Source organism: Narcine bancroftii, chromosome 3, assembly GCF_036971445.1.
Source record: "Narcine bancroftii isolate sNarBan1 chromosome 3, sNarBan1.hap1, whole genome shotgun sequence".
Classification (NCBI taxonomy): Eukaryota; Metazoa; Chordata; class Chondrichthyes; order Torpediniformes; family Narcinidae; genus Narcine; species Narcine bancroftii.
In genome coordinates, this window is record NC_091471.1 from 37,308,667 (window position 1) to 37,329,328 (window position 20,662).

The 20,662-nt window shown below is 41.0% G+C and overlaps 1 pseudogene; it reads right to left on the bottom strand.

The window, feature by feature from the left end:
* Positions 1-1,157: 1,157 nt before the first annotated feature.
* Positions 1,158-1,267, bottom strand: LOC138759658 (U2 spliceosomal RNA; annotated as a pseudogene).
* Between the last annotated feature and the right edge of the window lie 19,395 nt (positions 1,268-20,662).

Consider the following 20,662-nt stretch of genomic DNA (forward strand, 5'->3'; position numbering starts at 1 on the left):
GTGGATAAGTCTTAGATTGCCTGGCATACTTCCTAAGCAGGACTGGTCCTGGGGAGGTAAGCCAGGGGGATAGCGTAGTCCCTGATGCAGGCTTCTTAGGAAAAGAAAACATCCATTCATGAGGCGTGTTGTTAGTGGCTGTACATAAAAGTGACAGGACAGTGTGGAGTGCGCCTGGAAAGACATTTTGCCATTGGGAGATGGGGGAGGCCCCATGACCTCAGTGCCAGTAGGATGGTTTTCCAGACTGTGCCATTCTCCCTTTCCACTTGCCCGTTTCCTCTAGAGTTGTAGCTCATGGCAATGCCACTGGCCAGTAGGTACTGCCGCAGTTCATCATTCATGAATGAGTTGCCCTGGTCACTGTGGATGAAGCCAGGGTACCCAAAGTACATAAAGATATTGCAATGGGCCTTGATAACTGAGGCCATGGTCATGACCAGGTATGGGATGGTGAAAGAGGAATGGGAGTTTTCATCGATGATTGTAAGGAATAGACATTGTGGTTGTGGGACGGTGTGAGCAACCAGTCACAGGACGATACCCTGTCCAAGGTTACAGTGCCCGCGATGACCAAGAGGTGGCCAAGCAATCGTCCAATTTTTGGAGGGCCACCTTTAGTTTCTCTGTCAGCTCAACTGTCCTCTGTAGATCAAGAACATTTTATTCTAGGAGTCTGTTTTATGTACCCAGAGTGGATACTAGCCACATGCACATCCCAGATGAGGTCCTCAGTGTTCTGGATGGCCAACACAGCGCTGCATACATTCCAGAAGGCCCGTAGGTATTGGCACTTGACTCACTGGGTTGCTGGTTTTTGGTGCCCAGGAGGTTCTTGGCGTAGTCCTCATTCACTTTCTTGCAATACTGGGCCTTAAGAGTCTCCATGGCTGCTGGGTACAAGCTGGCATCGCTGATCATCGGGAATATTTGGGGTCCAACTCACGATAAGAGTAATCTCAGTCAATTAGCATCTATGGTGATAGCATCCCCAACCAACAACAGGAAGTCTTCAAAACAATGTAACCAAAATTTGAACATATTCAGGGCATCAGGTCAATGCTGACCATCAGGTCAGGGTCAATGTTGAGCTTTTCAACTTTCAAGTACTGTTCCATGTTTTTTTGAAAAACTATAGTTTCTTTTTTTTCATTTTTTTAATTTTTCACTTTTTTTTAATATGGTCCCTAGATAAGGGACGTATCAGATATTAAACTGATAAGAACAGATACTACACTTGATCTTAGCCAAAAGGCCGAGAAGCGATCGAAAAACTATAGTTAATAAAATTGATGCACCGTCAATAATCACAGAAGACTGAAGTTGTGAAACTGAGGCTTTTATTAACTATAGACTGGAACAACTGTCAAACTCAATGACTGATCAAGGCAGAGTGGGATGAGAAGCATGCAAAGGGCTATGTGTGGGATCGGTCTTGGGAGGCAGACCAAGAGAGAATGAAAGGGGAAAGCCAAGAGCGATAGAGGCCGAGAGTGAGAGGGGGGGGTGAAACGAGTGAGAGAGAGCGGGGGCCAAGAGAGAGAAAGGGGGAGGGTCGAGGGAGAGAGAGAGAGGGGCTAAGAGAGAGATAGGGGAGGATGGGCTGAGACCAAGAGAGAGAGTGAGCACGAGCGAGAGAGAACGTGAGAGAGAGCGCGAGAGAGAGCACTGAAGGAGGGGCCAAGAAAGAGAGGAGGGAGGGGCCGAGAGACACAGGGGAAGTAGGCGGCGGTGAATGGTGTGGCGGGTGAGGGAGGTGGAGGCAGGGGAGGGGGGCTAATTTTAGATAGAAAGGAGAGACAGTGAGAGAAAGTGGGAAAGAGAACTGGAAAGGAGTTTGTAAAGGTTTGGAATGACAAATGAGTGGTGGAAAGCTGACTGGCCACATCATGGTCTGATACGGAAACACCAATACTCCAGAACGTAAAACCCTACAAAAGGCAGTGGACACAGCCCAGGGCATCACAGGCAATATCTCCTCACTATCAAAAACATCTGTAGGGAATGCTGCTGTCGGAGAGCAGCAGCAATCATGTTGGATCCACACTGTGATGATACACTGCGGTACATCACTCAGCCAACAGGTGGCCTAGAGATACGTCACTCGGCCTAATGACATCTGACCATCATGTGAGCCCAAAGGGCCCATGATGTAAAACTGAGATCCTGACCATGTGCTCTTCCTCACCCGGGACCACTGTAAGCACAGCTAGCAGCCAACTAGTTATTTATGTGAGTGGAATAAAGCTGTGTTGCCCCAAACAGTATTTTGCCTGTGTTTTCCTTTGGCGCAGCCTACCACACACACCACCCAGGACATGCTCTGTTCTCGCTGCTCCCATCAGGAAAAAGGTATAGGTGCCACATGACTTGCGCCACCAGGTTCAGGAACAACTGCTATCCCTCCACCATCAGACTCCTCAACAATAAACTCAATTGGGATGCATTTAAAGGCTCTTATTTTTGCACTTTTTTGTTTTTTCCCCTCTCTGTATTGCACAGTTTACATCTCTGTATGTTTACGTGTAGGTTGTGTACAGTTTTTTTTTGCATTGCCACCAAGTGATAATTCTGTCTCACCAGCAGGAAATAATCTCAGGGTTGTATGTGATGTCATGTATGTTCTTTGATAATAAATGGAAATCTAGATCTGGAGAGTAAGATAAGCGCACAATTTCAAACAGCTTTACTAAATTTGAAAGGTGGTAATGTTGGAAATTAGTAATCAAGCATAATATTGCAAAGAACTTGCATGAAGTCTGAACCCTATTTCAAAGCACAAAAACTGGCTTTTCCGTTCAAATTGTCCATGCTGGCCATTGTGGTCTGGTCAAGCTGGCCCCATTTGTCTGCATTCAGCAGTTTTCCTCTGAACTTGAACAATTACAATCCACCACTTCTGCTGGCAGCTCATTCCAGAAATTCACCATCCTTTTTGTTTTAAGAACCATAAAACTTACCAGCACTGAAACAGGCCCATTCAGCCCTTCTAGTCTGGGCCAAATCTTTTTTACTCCTTGTTCCACTGATCTGCACCCAGTTCATAGCCTTCCATACCTCTTCCATCCCCATACCTGTCCAAATTCTTCTTAATGTTAAAATTGAGCCTACATTCACCACTTCAGCTGGAAGCTTGTTCCACACTCCCACCACTGTGTGAAGAAGTTCTCCCCCATGTTCCACTTAAACCTTTCCCCTTTCATCCTTGACCCATGTCCTCTAGTTTGTATCTCACCTACCATCAATGGGGAAAACCTACCTACATTTACTCTGCCCATCCCCATCATAATTTTAAATACTTCTATCAAATCTCCCCTCATTCTTCTATGCTCCAGAGAATAAAGTCCTAACCTGTTTAAACTTTCCCTGTAACTCAGTTCCTGTAAGTCCAAGCAAGTTCCAAGTAAGTCTTCTTTGAGCACTTTCTACCTTATTGATATCTTTCCTGTAGTTAGGTGACCAAAACTGCACACAATACTCCAAATTTGGCCTCACCAATGTCTTGTAAAAATTTACCATAACGTCCCAACTCCTGTTCTCAATACTTTGATTTAGGAAGGCCAATATTCCAAAAGCTCTCTTAACAACCCGATCCACTTGTGACACTATTTTCAAGGAATTACATATCTATATTCCCAGATCCCTCTGTTCTACAACACTCCGTGCCCTACAATTTACTGCGCTTGTCCTTTCTTGGTTTATCCTTCCAAAATGCAGCACCTCACTTGTCTGCATTAAATTCCATCTGCTATTTTTCAGCCCATTTTACCAGGTGGTCCAGATCCCTCTGCAAGCTTAGAAAACTTTCCTCACTGTTCACAACACCTCCAATCTTAGTGTCATCTGCAAACTTGCTGATCCAATTTACCACATTATCCATCAGATTATTGATATAGATGACAAACAACAAAAAAATTCTCATTTCACCTTTTATCCACGTCCTTAACCATCAACTCTACAGAACACAAACAGCACACCTAGTTCATTGCTGAGCTGTTATCAAGCCACGTCTTGCACCCAGACTATAGCCCTCCATACTCTTTTTTGAAAAAAAAATTAAATTTTTTTCTATACATGTACCAGTAATCATAGCCAGATCCAAAATACAGTAATCAAATAATAGTATCAAATCCATTACACATGATGATATAAAACCTCAACCCCATCCTCCTAAACAAAACCCCAAGAAATTAAATAAGAAAAAACATAGAAAGGATAAAGAAAAGTAAGAAAAACAAGAATGGAAACCTGGTTGCTGGGGCTCTAATCATTTGTTTCTTTTAATACATCCAAGGAGGTTAATGAGGTTTCAAAATTTAGGAAAAACATCTATAAATTCATTCCCTCAATTTGTAAATACAGGCACCAAATTTTCAAAAACACATCATATTTATTTCTCAGATTATAAGTAATCTTTTCAAGGGAAGTGTAGCTATGCATCTCAGCGTTCCATCACTCCATACCCAGGTGGGTGTCTGATTTCCATGTTACTGCTATACATTTTCTTACTACTGCCAAGACAATCTTTACAAATTCTTTTTGATATATAGATAATTTCAGTTTTGGTCTTACCCTTCAATATTACCTAATTAAAAATAACATTGGGTTTTGTGGAAATTTAATTCCTGTAACCTGTTCTAAATAAGTTGCCAAATTTAACTAAAAAGATTTCACTTTTGGAAAGGACCAAGTAGAATGTAAAAAGATACCTATCTCCTGACCACTTTGAAAACATTGGTCTAGTAAATCTGATTTCAATTTGTTTAACTTCTGTGCTGTGAGATATAATTAATGTAGAAAATTATATTGAATTAATCTATATCTAACATTTATAGTATTTATCATACTATAAGACTGTCACATTTAGTTTAATATATATCTTTTTATATTTACACTGGTAAGGTACAGGGAGAAGGAGGAAGGATGAGTGTGAGAGCAGTTTTCTGCTCCCTTTGTCACATGTGGGAAAGCATGGAGTCTTCTAACCTCCCGGATGTTCACTTGTGCACTAAGGGTACTGAGCTGCAGTGTCTAAGGGACTGAGTCAGGGACCTTGAGCTGCAGCTCAATAACCTCGCTTTGGTCAGGGAGAGGGAGGCCGTCATAGATAGAAGTTATAGTCAGGTGGTCAGACCTGGCCCATGGGAGGAGGGGCAGTGGGTTACTGTTGGGAGGAGGGGCAGTGGGTTACTGTTGGGAGGATGAAAGAGAAAGGTTGGGCTCCAAAGAAAGCATCTGAGCCTGAAATCCTCAGAAATAGGTACTCCTCCTTGAGTACTGAGGAATGGGATAGTCAGCCTAAGGTAGGCAGAGGTGTAGGGTCAGCCTCTGTAGCCCAGAAAGGAAGTAATAGGAAGAATAGGGCAATAGTTATAGACCACTAAGGGTGAAATCTCCGGATTACTTCCTGTGCCACGCGATAGTGAGGGGAAAAATAGAGTCAGGTGGAGATTGAATGTGTGGCTGAAGGGGTGGAGTAAAGGACAGGGTTTTAGATTCTTGGACTACTGGGACAGTTTCTGGGGGAGATGGGACCTATACTCTAAGGATGGGTTACATCGAAATCCCAGAGGTACCAGTCTCCTGGCAGGGACATTTGCTAGGGCTTTAAACTAGTAAGGTTGGGGACAAGGGTTCATGTCAGGGAGGATAGCAAGAACAGAGACTTTTGGCAAAGAAAAAAGGCTTTTTCACACAATCTGGAAGTGGAACAGCAGCAGGTAATAAATAGTGGCCATAGTATCAATTGTAAAGAGGGTGAGAGGCAGAAAGTTAAAGGTGGAAGATCTCTGAGATGCATTTATTTCAATGTAAGGAGTGTGGATTCAATGCAAGGTGGATGAACTAATGGTGTGGATTGACATGAGGCATTATAACCATATAACCATATAACCACTTACAGCACAGAACAGGCCAGTTCGGCCCTACTAGTCCATGCCGTGTAACGATCCAGTCTTTCCTTAAATGTAACCAATGATCCCGCCTCAACCACGTCTGCCGGAAGCTCATTCCACATCCCCACCACCCTCTGCGTAAAGAAATTTCCCCTCATGTTCTCCTTATAATTTTCCCCCTTCAATCTTAAACCATGCCCTCTAGTTTGAATCTCCCCCACTCTTAATTGAAAAAGCCTATCCACATTTACTCTATCTGTCCCTTTTAAAATCTTAAACACCTCTATCAAGTCCCCCCCTCAATCTTCTACGCTCCAGAGAAAAAAGCTCCAGTCTGCACAACCTTTCCTTGTAACTCAAACCTTGAAATCCTGTCAACATTCTCGTGAACCTTCTCTGCACTCTCTCTATTTTGTTTATATCTTTCCTATAATTTGGTGACCAAAACTGTACACAGTACTCCAAATTTGGCCTCACCAATGCCTTGTACAATTTCATCATAACCTCCCTACTCTTGAATTCAATACTCCGATTTATGAAGGCCAACATTCCAAATGCCTTCTTCACCACACCATCTACCTGAGTATCAGCCTTGAGGGTACTATTTACCATCTCTCCTAAATCCCTTTGTTGCTCTGCACATCTCAATAGCCTACCATTTAATGCATATGACCTATTTAGATTTGCCTTTCCAAAATGTAACATCTTATTAAATTCCATCAGCCATTTCTCAGCCCACACCTTCAGCCTTCCTAAATCACCTTTTAATCTACGGTAATCTTCCTCACTGTCCACAACACCACCAATCTTTGTATCATCCGCAAACTTGCTTATCCATTTCTCCACCCCTACTTACAGATCATTAATATATACAACAAACAATAGTGGACCCAGGACCGATCCCTGAGGAACTCCACTAGTCACCGGCCTCCAAATGGACAAACAATTTTCTACCACTACTCTCTGAAACCTCCCATCCAACCATTGCTGAATCCATTTCACTACCTCCTTATTTATACCTAATGCCTCCACCTTTTTTCCTAACCTCCTGTGGGGAACTTTGTCAAAAGCTTTACTAAAGTCTAAATAGACAACATCCACAGCTTTCCCTTCATCAACCTTTTTTGTAACCCCCTCAAAAAACTCAATCAGGTTTGTCAAGTATGATCTACCCCTGACAAACCATGCTGATTACTCCCTATCAATCCCTGTACCTCCAAATATTTGTAAATATCATCACTCAGAACACTTTCCATCAACTTACCCACCACAGATGTCAGACTCACGGGCCTATAATTCCCAGGTTTACATTTGGACCCTTTCTTAAATAGCGGAACCACATGCGCCACCCTCCAATTCTTTGGCACTACCCCCATGACCAGTGACATCCTAAATATCTCTGTTAATGGCCCCACTATCTGTCCACAAGCCTCCCTGAGTGTCCTTGGGAATATTTTGTCCGGTCCCGGAGATTTATCCACCTTTATCTTTTTCAACGCAGCCATCACTACCTCCTCGGTTATCCTTATATGCTTTATGACCTCCCCACTATTTTTATTTACTTCAACTGGTTCAATATTTTTTTTCCCTAGTGAATACCGAGGCAAAGAAATCATTCAAAATTTCCCCCATTTCCTCTGACTTCTCACTCAGCCTACCTTCGCTATCTACAAGGGGTCCAATTTTATCCCTCATTAATCTTTTACTTTTAGTGTACCTATAGAAACCCTTTGGATTTATTTTTACTCTGTCTGCCAAAGCCTCTTCGTGCCTTTTTTTGGCCTTTCTAATTTCTTTCTTAAGGTTCCTTCTACACTCCTTGTAGTCCTCCTTCAAACTCTCAGCTCCCTGCTCTTTATACCTCTTATACACCTCCATTTTTCTCCTAACCAAATTTCCAATACTCCTCGAAAACCAAGCCTCCCTATGACTTCCAGCCTTTTCTTTGATCCTCACTGGGACATATCTACTCTGTACCCACAAAATTTCTTTTTTGAATATCCTCCATTTTTCATTTACATCCTTACCTGAAAATATCCTGTCCCACTCAATACTCCCCATATCCCTTCTTATTCCTTCGAAATTTGCTCTTCTCCAATCCAGAACCATGTGAGACATGGTTGAAGGAAGGTTGTGACTGGCAGCTAAATATTCCAGGATTTCGCTTCTTTAGACATGACAGAATTGGTGAGTACGAGGGGGAGGTGTGGCGTTGCTTGTCAGGGAAGATATTACAGCGGTGCTGAGGCAAGATAGACTGGAGGACTCATAGCGCAAGGCTCTGTGGATTGAACTAAAAAATAAGAAAGGTGAAGCTACAAATATAGGGGTATATTATAGACCGATAAAAGAGGATAGGGAACTGGAAGAGCAAATGTTCAGGGAAATAGCTGAGATGTGTAGTAAATATAGGGTTGTGATAGTTGGGGATTTCAATTTTCCTAATATTGATTGGGAAACACAATCAGTGAGAGGGCAGGATGGTTTAGTCTTTGTACAATGTGTTCAGGATTGTTTTTTACAGCAGTATGTTGAGGTGCCTACTAGAGGGGAGGCAGTGTTAGATCTATTGTTAGGGAACGGAATAGGGCAGGTGATGGAAGTGTACATTGGTGAGAACTTTGGATCCAGTAATCATGGGTCCATTAACTTCAACTTAAATATGGAAAGGGATAGGTCGGGTCCGAAGTTGAAGGTCTTCGAGTGGGGGAAGGCTAGATTTGAAGAAATGAGAAGGGATTTGCAAAAAATTATATGCTGATCTTTTTTCTGGAAAAAATGTAGAGGAGATTTGTAGGGTATTTAAAGAAGAGATATTGAGAGTACTGGATCTTTACGTGCCAGTCAGATTGAAAGGCAAGGCCAAAAGCCTATTTTTCTGGAAAAATAAGGAAGTTGGTTCGGGATAAGAGAGGGGCATTTATTAAATTTAAGAAGCAAAAAAATGGATAAGATGTATGTTTATTACATAGATTGTAGAAAAACCCTGAAGGAGGAAATTGGAAAGGCAAAAAGAAGGTTTGAGGTGTCAATAGCTGATAGGGTAAAAGTGAATCCTAAGGGATTTTACAAATATGTGAATAGTAAAGGAGGGTTAAGGACAGAATAGGACCACTGGAAAATGAGAGCAGTGAACTGTGCGAGGAACTGTATCAGATGGGAGAGATATTAAACAATTTTTTTTCTCATCTGTGTAAATGAAGGAAAAGGACATTGGACTATGTGAGATAAGTGAAGCAAATGGCTTAGTTATGGAAAAAATAGGGATAAGTAAAGAGAGGGTTTTGGAGCATCTAGGGTCAGTAAAAGTGGATAAGTCTCCTGGTCCTGATGGGATTTTCTCCAGGACGTTAAGGGAGGTCAGGGAGCAAATAGCGGAGGCACTGTCAGTGATTTTTCAACGATCACCGGAGGAGGGTGTGGTGTGACGGGATTGGAGGGTTGCTAATGTAGTTCTGTTATTTAAAAAAGGCATGAGGCGTCAGCCAAGTAATTATAGGCCTGTAAGCTTGACTTCAGTGGTAGGCAAAGTTATGGAGGGTATTCTTAGAGATGGTATGTATAAATTTCTAGATATGCAGGGATTGATCAGGAGCACCCAGCATGGGTTTGTGAAGGGGAAGTCATGTTTGATGAATCTTGTTGAGTTTTTTGAAGAAGTGGCGAGAAGGGTGGATGAAGGTAGGGTAGTTGATGTGGTCTATCTGGATTTTAGCAAAGCTTTTGATAAGGTTCCACATGAAAGATTAGTAGGGAAGGTTCAGTCACTAGGGATTAATAGAGAAATAGTAAGATGGGTTCAGTGGTGGCTGGAGGAGAGACAGCAGAGGGTCATGGTGGACAACTGTCTATCAGGATGGAAGCCTGTGATGAAGGTGAGTGATCAGATAAAATTCTTGCTTTATAATCAACTTGATAAATTCTGCCTTGGAGATGTCCTGATATTAAAAAATGAATTTATCCTTGATTAAGAATCATGTCTATTTGAATAGAAAGAATAAGCTCTCTCTCTTTCAGTTGATTATAAAGCAAGAATTTTATCTGATCACTCAACTTTACTAATGACACTTACAATGTTAGATAAAGAAGAATCAATTTATAGATGGAGATTTAACTCACTGTTATTAAAAAGACTAGAATTTTAATAGAAGGCAAATTCAGATTTTTCTTGAGATTAATTCTTATTCAGTTAACGATAAAAGTATTTTATGGGATGCAATGAAAGCTACTGTACTTGAGTTCTGGTGGTCTTAGAGGCTTGCTAAAGAAAGCCAATGATTTCCAATGCCCATTGATGTAGTGTTCAAGCAGCCCTCCTACTGCTGTACTGGACACAACCACTGTCAGGACTGTTGGGACATCTGTTCTTGGGTGAACCAGCAATGCAGCATTAACCAGTGCTTTCTTGGCATTCTCGAATGCTGCCAAAGATTCTTCATCTCAAGTGACATTTCTTGCCTTGCCTGAGCTGCTGATGGTAGAAACTGGTGATAAATGTTCACCATTCCAATGAACTCCTGGAGGCCTTTAACAGTGCTGGGCTTAATGAATGCCTGGATCACCTCGACCTTTGCCGGTAGTGGCTTTGCTCCGTGTTTGTCGATTCTATGGCCCAGAAAGTCAAGTCACTAACTCGATTTGATATTGATGTTCAGACCAAACTCTCTCTCTCTTTCAGGTGAATTCTTCTCCATATGTCTATTAAATTCAAGACTTTCATTTGGGTCAAAGTGGCTTTCACTGCCTTTGCTCTTGTTACTGTTCTAGTTGATCTAACTAAAACTGGATCTAGACAAAAATTGAAATCTGCAGCTATTACAATATTCTGATGTGCTCCTGCCAAATTGAAAAATGTTTCTTCTATAAAATTTTCATTATCCACATTTGGTGCATATATATTCAAAAGAGTCCAGAATTCTGAAAAGATTTGACAATGACTATTGTTAGGTCTGCTTTGTTCATGAATGAGTGAGACAAACACCAGACTGAGTCGAAATCAGGGTTCTTTGTTCTTTATTACCGGATTGTAACACTTGCGACTAACAAAGTTAGTCGGAGAATGCATTCTGCCGTTATCAGCAAAATGGTGATTTTTTATACCCTTGGATACATGCTTAGAACATCATCATATCATTACTTGTCCAATGACTAAAACTGTTGCTATCCTTTCCCTGCTAGCTTCCTGCCTCTCAATCCATCAATGTCTCTCTTATCTTGTAAGTACAAGGATGCATTCACATCTTGTTACTGCCCTGTACATTCCCATCTCATGATGTTTTACCTAACAGGAGTACAAGGACACCTCCCCTTCTTGTTACTGCCCTGTACAGGGTAACTCCCTACACATTCCCATCTCATGATGTTTTACCTTACACTATCACATACAGGATCAATCACTAACTACATTTTGTATCATGATTGGAAGAAGTTTCTGTATCTGGATTGCCACTTCCCTTGCTTTTTAATTAAATGAAGAACCTGTGATGTATCCCACCCAGTTTCTTTTTAATTTCTGATGTTCAATTTCAGTTTAATGAGTCTCTTGTTTAAAAAAAGTTACATCTTCTTGCATTCTTTTTAAAAATATGTGTCACTATAATTTTCCTCTTTAGAGGACCATTTAGCCTATTAGCATTAAATCTAAGAAAGCTCAATATGTTATTCATTGATATTTAATTTAGTCCAAATCCAGTGTCATTTCTCCTTCACCTCTTTCCCCATACCTCCTCGGTCATCCAAGTATTCACTGTCTACCATGTTATAGGAACATAGGAAGTAGGAACAGGGGTAGGCCAAAAATGACCGATAGAGCCTGCTCTGCCATTCAATAAGATCATGGCTGATCTAATTTATGACCTAACTCCACCTACCTGCCTTCTCCCCATATCCCCTAATTCCTCTATCATGTAAACATTTATCTAACTGAATTTTAAATATGTTTAATGAAACAGCCTCAAACACCTACCTGGATAGAGGATTCCAAACATTCACTACTCTCTGGGAAAAACCGTTTTTCCTCATCTCTGTCCTAAATCTACTCCCCCGAATTTTGAGACTGTGTCCTCTCATTTTAGTTTCCCCGACCAGCTCAAAAAACCTTCCTACATCTATCCTATCCATACCCTTCATAATCCTATATGTTCCTATAAGATCTCCTCTCATTCTTCTGAATTCGACCGAATACAATCCTAGATGATTAACCCCTTCATAAGTCAACCCCTTCATCCCAGGGATCAACCTAGTAAACCTCCTCTGGACCGCCTCCAAAGCCAGTATATCCTTCCTCAAATATGGAGACCAGAACTGGACACAGTACTCCAGGTGCGGTCTCACCAGTACCTTATACAGTTGCAACATGTAATGAAAGATTTAAACTGTGTTTTTACTTCTGCAGCTGCAAGACTGAGAACCTGTTTGGAATCAGCAGACATAATCTAAATTCCACCATGAGCCCAGGATACATATTTAGTAAATACCCACCATGGGGCCCAGGATGCAGTTGAATAGGAAGACATTATCTAATTTACACTTATGAGGCCCAGAGCAGTTTGCATTTGTTGGTTGCAGACTGTCAGGAGACCTTGAAGATAATTAAACCATGTGTTCATAGAGATAGGATTTGAGGTAAACAACTTTTGGGGTGATATGAACCATGGTCCCACTGCTGAAGTGAGAGACTCTCCAAGAGGTGGCAACATCTCTCAGCAAGAGGAAAATAATAAACCATTTGTTCAAAAAGAAAAGATCTGAAGTAAACAACTTTTGGGTAATATAAGCCCTGGTCCCACTGCTGAAGAGAGAGACTCTGGAAGAGGTGGCTACATCTCTCAGCAAGAAGAGGAACTTCAAGAGTCCAGCTAACGTCCCGGTTAAGGGAGGTAGAGAAGCTGTTACCAGCGCCCCGACAACCTACTACAAGTGTGCAGTCGTTGCCTCGCTTCAGCAGTTGGGACCAGTCAGGCGTTGATAAATATAATTGGGTAGGGCTTGCATATTGTAGTGTGAATTCAGCTTTAGATTTAGTAATAAAGACTTGTATAAACTGAACTGCTCTCGGTGTGTGTGTCTATTTTCTTTCGGTAGTTCGAACACTGTGACCAATCTAAAACGAACAAAGTGAGAGGTACAAGTTTACCCAAGATACAACATTACCTCCCTACTCCTGAATTCAATTCCTCTAGCAATGAAGGCCAACATTCCATTTGCCTTCTTAATAACCTGCTGCACCTGCAATCTAACTTTTTGCGATTCATGCACAAGTCCCTCTGCACAACAGCATGCTGTAGTTTTTCACCATTTAAATAATATTCAGCTCTTTTATTTTTCTTGCCAAAGTGGATAACCTCACACCTACTAACATTGTACTCCATCTGCCAGACCTTTGCCCACTCATCCTGCTTAACTATATTCCTCTGCAGACTCTCCACATCCTCATTACAATTTGCTCTTCCACTCAATTTGGTGTCATCCACAAACTTGGCTACACCACATTTTGTCCCCTCCTCCAAGTCATCAATGTAAATGATGAACAGTTGTGGGCTAGCTCCGACCCCTGTGGCACCCCACTTACCATTCTCTGCCAACCTGAAAAACTCCCACTTATCTCGACTCTCTGCCTCCTGTCAGACAACCAATTTTCGATCCATGCCAATAGACTTCCCCGGACTTCACTTTCCTGTAACTTACTGATAAGTCTCTTGTGCGGCACCTTATCAAACGCTTTCTGGAAATCCAAATGTACAACATCAACCTGTTCCCCTCTATCCATTCTGCCATTTCCTTCAGAACCCTTGGATGCATATGTCTGCCTTTAGTCCCATTAGTTTCTCCATTAGTTTTTCCATCACTATTTCCTTTGTAACAACTATTTTATCAAGGCCTTCCCCAACATTCGCATCCTTAACTCCGCACTTGGGCATGCTGGACGTGTCTTCCACCGTGAAGACTGACACAAAATATTTGTTCAATGCCTCGGCCATTTCCTCATTTTTTGCTACCAGTTTTCCTTTCTCATCCTCCAAGGGTCCTATGTTAACTCTGGCCACCCTCTTCTGTTTTATATATTTATAACATTTTTTGCTTTCTGTTTTTATATTTTGTGCCAATTTACTTTCATAATCCTTTTTCCCATTTCTTATTATCCGCTTTGTAACCCCTTGTTGTCTCTTAAAGTTATCCCAATTTTCCAGTTTCCCACTGCTCTTTGCAGCTTTGTACACCTGCGCCTTCAATTTTATACTCTCCTTTATTTCCTTTGTTAACCACAGTTGATTTTTCCCTCCCTTGCTGCCCTTTTTCCTGACCGGAATATATTTTTGTTGAGCATTACAAAATATTTCTTTGAAAATCTTCCACTGTTTCATCAATTAGCCTATGCTCCCAGTCCACTCTGCCCAATTCCTCCCTCATCCTATGGTAGTCACCCCTGTTTAAGCATAATATATTAGTTTTAGATCTAACTATTTCCCCTTCCATCTGAATGAGAAATTCAATCATACTATGATCGCTATTTCCCAGATGGTCTCTGACTATTACATCATTTACTCTACCTATCTCATTGCACAACACTAGATCCAGGAGAACATTTTCTCTTGTGGGTTCCTTAACATGCTGCTCAAGAAAGCTATCGTGGATGCATTCTATGAAGTCCTCTTCCAGACTCCCACGACCAACTTGATTTTCCCAATCTATGTGGAAGTTAAAGTTCCCCATGACTACTGCCGTATCATTATTACATGCCTCACTTATCTTTCTATTTATTTCCTTTGCCACTAAACTATTGTTATTTGGTGGTCGATAGATAACACCCACCAATATTTTTTTCACTTTGTTATTCTTTATCTCTACCCAAATGGATTCAACATTATGCTCTTTAGATCTTATAACATCCCTCACTATTGCCTGGAGCTCATCTTTGATTAAGAGTGCAACTCTACCTCCCTTACCATCCTGTCTATCTCTTTGCACCACCTGATACCCTTGAAAGTTTAATTCCCATTTAGGGTCACCTTGTAGCCATGTTTCCGTGATGGCGACCAAATCATAGGCATGGGTACCGATTTGCGCCTCAAGTTCACTAACCTTATTTCTAATACTGCGGGTATTCAGATAAAGTGCCCTTATTCTCTTTGTATTTTGAATATCTAGTGACTTCTGTAACCTTTTCTTTTGATTTTTCTGCCCACTATTTTTCTTTGTAATTTTCTTAACACTATCATTGACCCGAAGAGGGTCATCCTCTTTGCCAATCCAGGTAGGAAAAAGATAAAAAAGAGTTATACATAATCAATTCAACTTTATAACTATTAGAATATTTAAAAATAAAAACAAGAAAAAGAAAATAACAAAAAAAAACATTTTAATGTTGTTTTAACAAATGAATAGCCCTCTCCATTTTACAGGTTGCAGCATCTGCCACAAGTACACACAAGTTGATAATAATTAGACCATAACTCCTCTAACCCCACCCCCCAGATGTTTATCATTATCAATATCATCTATGCAGAGAGTGAAAATTTAAAAAAAATGCTTTATATTAATCAAAGCATTTTCAAACTTCCTCTTGCTGATTAATTGGTAGCATTTCAACAAATTCTTCTGCGTGAACATGACCTGTGAAGAACTTGTTCTATCCTCCTTGCAAGAAAACCTTCAAAGTGGCAAGATGGCACAGAATGAATCTGTAGCCCTTTTGCCATCATATTAAATGCTTTCTTCTTCAACAATTCCAATCTTATGTCAGGTTAGAAAAATATCTTCATTCTGTGAAATTCCAATGGACCTTGTCTATTTTTGGTACCATATGTACCAATATTTTCTCTCTGTCTTGATATCAAGGACATGAATATAGTCTTTGGTTTCTGATCTGATTGATGTTATGGTCTCAAAGCTCTCTGCTCCCTTTCAATTTCAATAATATTTTCAAATTTATCTGATCCCAAGGCCTCCAGAATTCATCGTTAAAAAAAATACTATCGGATCTTCACCTTCATCACCTTCTTTAAAACCAACAATTTTAATATTATTTCTTCAACTAAAATTCTATAGTAGATCAATTTTTCCCCAAAGTTGTTTCTTTTCAATGACATATCAGTGTCATTCTCCATTTTCAATATCCTATCCTTTACCTCTTCCATACCAGCCTCCACAGTTTTCACTCTCTCATCTACAATGCCCAATTTATTTTGAAGTTTCTGTACAGTAGCAAACTACTTCTTCATCCATTTATCTGAATTTTTCATGTCTGTTCTCATGTCCTTCAGTTATTTTAATAACTGAGAATTCGTATCGGCCTCCATACTCATCCCATCCATGTAACCATCCAAATTTTTCTTAATTTTTTTAATCTAACCCAGGTCCACAACTTGCACTGTCAGCTCATTCCATACTCTCACCACCTTGTGAGTGAAGAAGTTTCCCTCTCATGTCCCCCTTAAATATTTCCAGATGCCCCTCTTCGACTGCATTCCACAGTCCCTTACCCTTTACCAGGAAAGTCTTCGCAAAGTACAACACCTCACGTTTGACCCCTATTAAATTCCATTTGCCATTTTTCCATCTAAATTGTAATTCAAGTGATTAAGTAATTCTGGAATGAAAATGTCACTGGTGTGAGTATTAACTGCTGGATTGTCATTAAAAAGCTTCGGATTCACTTGCATCCTTTGGAGAAGGAAATATGCTGCCTTTACCCTGGGAGCTCAGATCCTCAATGAAGTTATTCTCAAAGTCATGACAGCACAGTATGAGGCCATTTGGCCCATCAAAACTTCAGAGCACGCAATTCAATCTCATTTCCCTAATTTGTTCCTTTGAAGCCTACGATCGTATTTTCCTCAAGTGCCAATTTAATTTCTTTTCCGGATCATTGATCTTTTGGCCTTGAGCAAGCTGTTCAGTTCAGGGGTATTTATGGATGTCAGAGTAATAATTAATTCAAAGGGCTCTTTTGTCCTGGTCAATGCTTCTCTTTTCAGAATGCTGTGCATCAACTGGTTTACTTCATTAAGGGGACTGTATGACATTGTTTTCAAAGAAAAAAATTCTGGATCATCAAGATTCTTTATCAAATCGTAAAATTTTATATTTAATATCCATACACAGGACAGGTTAATGCACACCTGGCCAATGGAATGCTTGATGACACATTATGGATCATCCATTGAAGTCCTGGAGTGAGGATCAAATCCAGAAATTTTCAACTCATGTAATGTGACAATGCAGCAGCTGAGTCAAGGCAACTCTAATGGGAATCTGAAATATTGATGCCACATATAACTGAGCCCTACAATCATACATATCAAGTTTATTTCTACCTACTCCATTAATGAGTTGTTCCTTTTCATTTAGACCCAGCATAAAATGTGATATCCTCAATCAATATCCTCTTGGTAACAGAGGAGGACCAAAAGTAATTCTTTAAAATTTCCATGGTAAACATACACTAATTGCTGCAATGTTTCTTGATGGTTAGTCATAGACAACAGAATAAAATCACATGACTTGAACTGCAGACCACTGCAATTTTCCTGAAAGAACCACATCAATAAGGCAGAACTTAATTTTTATCCCTGAAGGTCATTGCTATTGTTGCCAATCATGTCAACCAGAACATCTTCTCCAACTAATTAATCTGGAGGTAGTCACATCATCAGGTTACAGGGCTTCACCTTTCTGAAATCCACTGCAACTTAAGCCAACTTTACCCAACACTTGACACTTTACAAAACTAGGAAATTGAACCATGGACAAAATCTAATTGAACAAGAGTTCATGGGTTCACAGCTGTTGAAGATTTTTCATACACACAAGATGTTCCTATATTAGTTGGGTGATTTAAATTTCTTTTTTTTCTTCATCTGTACACGCCATTATGTCCCACCCATGGGCAAGCCATTTGCCAATGACACTCTGGAACTTGCCAGTTCAAAGTGTTAACGCCAGTGCTCCCTCTGATTCCATCAGCTGACTTTTACCGTTTGTGGGTTTGGTTGGATGGAGTAGCAAATTTTTTCAGCTTCTCAAGACACAAACTATTAAAGAATAATTGCCATGTGTCTGGATGAGTGCACCAACAACACTCAAGAAACTCAACACCAGATCAAAGCAGAGGGTGAAACACGGAAGTCTGCAGATGGTGTGATTATTGTAAAAACACACAGTAAATACTGTAGGAACTCAGCTGGTCTCACAGAGTCCATAAGAGGTAAAGATATATTACTGACATTTCGGGCCTGAGCCCTTCCTCAAGCTATACTTTGAAGTGCTCAGGCCCAATGCTTTGATAATATCCAAAATTCCGTTAACCAAAAAGTTCTATTAACCAAACTTTTCTCAGCACTGACATGATGTCACAAGTTGGAAAAAAAAAATCTGATGCTCTGTTGGTGCCAGTTTGGTAACAGAACTCATAAGCAGCTGGGAAGACAGGCGCTGAGTGGCTGGATGTTGGCTCAGAGAACCAGGCTGGAATCTCAAGCCAACTGGAGGAAGTTGGTGGGTCAGGCAGTTCAAGGGGAGAAATTAGGAAAAATTAGAACATCAATTGCCCTCATTTCAGATAACTCCCTCCCCTTTCTCTTTCTATTTCTTCTTTACCCTCTACTGTACTTGGTTCTCTGCTGTCCCTGCATCAACAAGGAGAGTGGCCTCCCAGACCTGGAGCTCCTGGGCAGGAGTGGGAACCTTGGCGGGGAAGTATCAAGGATTGGCAATGGTGGTGAGGAGGTGTCGTGGACTGTCAACTGTCACTATTAACTTAATCCCCTTCTAATTCTAAGCACATGTGTATGTAATGTGTGTATGTTCAGGAAAGTTCTTTGCTTTAATAGTTCAATCATTCACTTTTCACTTCTCCAAGTTCACCGTTATCAGGCCATTCTTATTCTGTGCACAGAATTTAACATTTATGAATTTTCACCAGGCTTTAGTGCTTAAAGGCAGATGATTACTGCACAGGAAGGATCCTGTTGGTTTCAGAGAGATATTTGTTGCTCATTGGACACACACAAACTGATTTCCTCCGATCAGTCACTTCTGAGGTCAGTGCTCACTTGAGCTGGACTTTAGAGAGTTACACTTGATGTCAATTTTACCTTTGAACTCTAATCTCCTGAACATTCTCCTGCTAATGCTTGTGCCCCTGAAAGAGTTATAGACAATATTCAAGGAGAATACACAATTAATGTTAGCTAAGGACATTTCATTTTGACAAAACATCGATTCCTATGCAGCTAATTCTTCCAATTCTTTTTCACAGATGGATCTTCAGAGTGTTCCCAATAATTTATTTTTACAAGAATGTTAAAATTTTAGCCTTAGGAACTCATAGAACACCAACACCCAATCCATAAAAGCTGCCAAGAGCAGAAAGGAACTGATGCCCAATGAGCTGAAGTGTGTGACTGGCGCTGATAATTGGAAGGATAAAGTTGTAGCTAATCCAGAACTGAAAATTAGCCACCAGTGCAATGGCAGAGAGATAAAGGAATGCTTGAGAAAGCATACATGTACAAACAGAATTAACAAAGAGAAGGCAGAAGGATTCAACATGTCAAGCAGCATTTGTGTTCTTTGGAGACACATGAGAGCCAGCAGATGTTAGAATCTGAAGCAAAAACCATCTGCTGGAGAAACTCAGCAGGTCAATGGGAGAAGAAGAATGGTCAATGTTTCAGGTCTGAACCCTTCATCTAGACTGAGCGTGCAAAGGAGAGATAGTAGGTATAGAGTGGAAAGGATGGGAGGGGTTGGACAGGAATTGATGGAGGATTCATGAACCAGGAAGGATGAAGTACTGGTAATCTTTGTCTAGATTGGAGGTGAGAGACAAAGGGAGAGAGAGAGAGGCAAGTATAAAGCGAGTTAGGTGGAGAAGGATGAGTCATACAGGATGAAATGAGACCACAGGAGGGTGGTAGGGGTGATACCTGGAGACTGGAATCTGAAAAAGAGAAAAGAAGGTATAATGAAAGCTGCTAAGAGTAAGGCAAAGAACAGATGAAACTGAAAGGGGAGGCATAGGAATCCTGTTGGGGACATGTGGATGGAAAAGGATGGAACCAGAAGGGGAGGATTGAGAAAGAGGTGGGAAACAAAAATTGGTGGGTGGGGAGAAGGGGAAAGAGTAAAAGTAGCTTAGAAAAACAGGGGTCATTGTCCGAAATTGGACAACATGCTGTTGAGCTGTAGACTGCTCAGGTAGAATGAGAGGTGTCATTCCTCTCAGTTATACTGGGCCTCATTCTGACAGTGGAGAAGGGCAAGAATGGACAGGTCAGTGTGCAAATGGAAATGGGAGTTGAAATGGCATCTACTGTTGCCAGAGTGCAGATGTTCTGCAAAAAATGGTACCACATCTGGGCTTGGTCTCACTGTTGCAGAAGCCACCACATTAGGGGCATCAGTAGCACTGCATGCAGCAGATGAGGCTGGAGGAGGTACACATGAATTTTTACCTCATCTAGAAGGGTTTCTTAGATCGTTGGATGGTGGCGAAGGAGAAGATGAAAGAACAACCTTCTGTGGTTGCAGGTGAAAGTACCAGGGTGGCAAAGGGTTGGGAGGGATAAGCAGAAAAAGGAATCATAGAGGGCACAATCCCTCGAGAATGTAGAAAGGAATGGGGAGGGGTAGCTGAGGCTGGTGCTGGGCTCTAGTTGCAATTGAATGATGTACTGAATGCATGAGGTGAGAGAGAACAAAGCAAACCTATCCCTGTTCTGCTGGAGGGAGGGGATGTGTGGGCAGATCTCCAGGAGATGGAGGAA